This window comes from Pteropus alecto, unplaced genomic scaffold, assembly GCF_000325575.1.
Source record: "Pteropus alecto unplaced genomic scaffold, ASM32557v1 scaffold7, whole genome shotgun sequence".
In the NCBI taxonomy this organism is placed as follows: Eukaryota; Metazoa; Chordata; class Mammalia; order Chiroptera; family Pteropodidae; genus Pteropus; species Pteropus alecto.
In genome coordinates, this window is record NW_006494614.1 from 33,054,979 (window position 1) to 33,059,396 (window position 4,418).

Below are 4,418 nucleotides of genomic sequence, written 5' to 3' on the forward strand. Positions count from 1 at the left end.
TTCTATTTTAAGTTATAAAAGAATTGTTCAGGCTGATGTGTAGACAGTGGTCACAAACCTGGAAGCAGAAAGATAATTAGGATGGCTTGCTATTACTCATTCAAATGTCTGCACCTATTCTTAACTAGTCTTCTACTTATCCACACAAATTCTCTGTCTCATTGGCTATTTCCTCAGGTATAATCTCATGTATAAATGAATGAATGAATGAATTTGTATCTTAACATTAATACACCATAGGAACTTATTCACATTCAATAAACATTTAATGAGCATTAAAAAAAAAAAATCTGCAAGGCACAATGCTCTGCTGTGGTTAGTACAAATATAATCAAGGCACTCTCCTTGAGTTTAAGTTTTTAGTTCATTAAGGAATATGTTCCATATATCTGTAACTAAAACACCAGCAAGAAAGAGTTACAAGGATGTGGTTCCATAGTGTAGCAGTTAGCACGTCTGCTTTACACACAGAAGGTCCTGGGTTCATACTCCAGTGGAGCCATGGTCCATGGTCTATGGCCATGCCACCCTGAACAAGCCTGATGTCCGATCTCAGAAGCTAAGCAGAGTCGGGCCTGGTTAGCACTTGGATAGGAGACCACTTAGAAAGGCCAAGTGCTGAAGGCATAAATAATAATAAATTAAAAAAAAAAAAAAGTTACAAGTTAAGTTCTATGGAGAGTTCAAGGAATGGATGACAATTTCCAGGTGGAGAAATCACAAAAGATGTCATACTTGAATGGAGTAAGACTTGAATAAGTCAAAATGGTCAGGAAGGGCATTTAGGTCTATGAACATATATTGACTTAGAATCTTGCAGCAGAAAGAGAAATTAAAGGCCATTTAGTCTAAAACTGAGTTTCCATGAGTATAATCAAATTATAGCATTTCATGGCCAAACAAATATTCTTTTAAGTTCACATTTTCCCAATAAACCTTAAATGCAATTTGGTTATGAGATTACAACCTTAAAGAACCACAAATTCTGGTGTGAGCTGAATTATGACTGGACCAGTAATAAAAATACAAAATAATAGTCTTAGAAGAAAAAAAGTCTATTAAAGTCCCCTCTACAGTTTTTCCCTGAAGGTTTCTGGTTCTCTTCCACCTGTCCTTCTCTAATTCAAATATAACCTACTTTGATACTAGTACAGAGAAAGCTGAAATTTAACTTCTGCTTGTCTTAGAAGCTGAGCTAAGTCAATAATAAATCTATACTTTGGAATTTTGTCTATTTGAACATTTGTAACCCTTTAAAAAAAATCTTGGAAGTTTTAGAGTAATAAAGAAAAATCATCATAATACTCACTAGAGAGAAAAAAATAATTGATTTTTAAACTTATGGTTGATGAAATACATAGAATATGTTCAACAAAAGATTGGTGAGTTACTACAGATGAGCTGAAAGGTGGAATCATGCTCCCTATCTCTATAAGAATGGCTTAGAAGAGTCTTTAATCTTCTAACACAGTGTTTACTTTATAATCGGCTTTTGGTGAATATTTGTTAAAAGGATGAGGCTTCTGCTACTTTCCCAATGCATTTCCTTTTTTAAAAAATACCCTCTATCCAGTTCACTCATATTCTCATATCTTTCATGAGATTGTTTTCCATCTGCTGCTCTCATAGTCACCAGCAGCATTAGCAGTTCACTGGGAATAGCTATTGAAAAGCCCACCAAGATGTGTGGATTGATGAAGCTCAAAATGAAATGACTCAGATCCACTCAAAGGCAAGTTAAAATAAAGGGTGATCATGGTTTGGAGGAGTCAATTATCATTGGTAGCTGGGACACTAACTCCCGGGAGAAAATTGGAACCGTGACCTGCCAGCTCCTACCAGCTGGAACTAAGTGTATACAAATAGAATCACACTCCACTCCTTGCCTGAAACCCTAAACAATTTTAGGCTCACATCCATGCTAAATGCAAGGGCAGCTCCAGAGAACATTGTGAAATGGGTTCTTGCTCTTTGGTGCATTATTATCCTTCACTTTGCTTCTCCCTTAGGAGATTTCTCTGCCCAATTGTTTTTATCTTCAGGCCAACTATGGGATTTCCAGAGCTGCCTGCCCAAGGTGAGTGGACCTCTCCTTTGGCCATATAAAGGCACATAATCATTGCTAGAGAAAATGCAATTTGCAGGTTGATTTCCTTGTATTCATCATAACCTCTATTTCAAAAGGAAAATAGAAGTCATCTCCCCTCCTGCCATGAAATATATACTTACCTGCATATACATGCTCATCAACTCCTTTCCTACCATTTCAGTATAGAGTTGTAGTTAAGACCATAGAATTAAACTACAAAAGCACAGCTATACCACTTACTAGCAACATGATTTTAGCTTCTCTGGGCCTCAGTATCCTCAGGAGTAAAATGGTGGTAATTTTAGAATGCACCTCGTTGTGTTGTTGTGAGCTTACAAGGGAAAAGCCAATAACCACTATGATAATTAATAAAGCAAGATCTAAATTTACTTGAAAGACAAGGGAACTTGTACTAGTAAAGAGGTTCACTGGGGGTGGGGTATTCTATAAATAAATGAAGGGGCGGGGGGCTTCCCAGTGGTTATACTAATTAAGAATAAAAAGTTTACACTCTGGACAGAGAAGAATGACTGTACAGGTCTACAGAAGCCCACTCTTTATTGGTCAAAAATTTTTTCAGTTAGATTCTATGAGAGTCTGACATACACGTTCACAGAATTCTTAGTCATTTTTCCAGCTTCCAGTGGTTAGAACCAGTTATAGTGAAACACAGCATTCAGTTTTGGTACTTCCTAAGCAAGTGATATTTTAAGTAGGAATGTACCCTTATTCAGATGATTAAGTTATTGAATCCACATAAAGCATATAGAATACTGCCTGGCATATAATAAGCCCTCAATAAATGTTAATTTATTATTAATTACTAAAATATTTTGAATCTTATTCTCTCTTACCATCTCAGGTATTTCACTCCCAAATTTTCAGCTCTCTCCATCTCCACTGGATCATTCTCGTCAGCATTTAAATATATTCTAGAACCTCCATATGTAAAGCCTTCTCTTTTACTTAGTAAAGATAAAGATGAAAACTTAAATTCAATGGTGAAAAGATGAATTGATTTTATAAATGATTTTGGGAAACTGGGTAGCCATCTAAAAATAAAACTAAAGTTGTATCAACACTTCCCACTTTACATCAGCAAAATTTCCTATTGGGTCAAAGATTTCAGTTTAAATAATAAAATTATAAATGTGCTATAAGAGATCATGAGGCCCTAAAGCTTCCACCAAAAAACTTAGAACTGATAAATGCAGTAAAGTAGGAGGACACAAAACCAATATCCAGAAATTGGCTGCCTTTTTATACACCAATAATGAACTATCAGAAAGAGAAATGAAAAAAAAAATCTCATTTATGATTGCATCAAAAAAAAAACACCCAGGAATAAATTTAACCAAGGAAATAAAAGACCTGTACTTGGAAAATTATGACATGAAAGAAACTGAAGAAGATACAAATAAATGGAAGCATATACCATCCTCATGGGTAGGAAGAATATCGTTAAAATGTTCATACTACCCAAAGCAATCTATAAATTTAATGTAATCTTTATCAAAATACCAATGATATTTTTTCACAAAACTACAACAAATAATCCTAAAATTTGTATGGAACCATAAAAGAACCCTAATAGCCACAGCAATCCTGAGAAAGAAGAACAAAATTGACTAATATAAAATAATATTGAATGTCAACACTAATTGAAAAATAAAATATTTTTTAAAAAGATGAAGGCATCATGCTACCTGATAGCCAACTATACTATAAGACTATAGTAATCAAAGCAGCATAGTACTGGCATAAAAATAGACACATAGATGAATGGAACAGAATAGAAAGCCCAGAAATAGACCCATGCCTATATGGTTATTTAATCAATGACAAAGGAGGCAAGAATATACAATGAAATAAAGACAGTCTATTCAATAAATGGTGTTGGGAAAACCGAGAAGAAACATGCAAAAAAAATTAAACTGGACCATCTTCTTACATCACATACTAGAATAAACTCAAAATGGATTAAAGACTTAAATATAAGACCTGAAACCATAAAACTCCTAGAAGAAAATATAGGCAATATCCCTCTGACATTGCTCTTAGTAATATTTTTTCTGATATATCTCCCCAGGCAAGGGAAATAAAAGAAAAAATAAACAAATCAGACTACATCAGACCAAAAAGTTTTTGCACAGTAAACTGTCAACAAAACAAAAAGACAACCTACTGAATGGGAGAAGATATTTGCCAATAATACATCTGATAAGGGGTTATTATCCAAAATTCATTAAAAAAATAAAAAAGGAAGGAAGGAAGGAAGGAAGGAAGGAAGGAAGGAAGGAAGGAAGGAAGGAAGGAAGGAAGGAAGGAA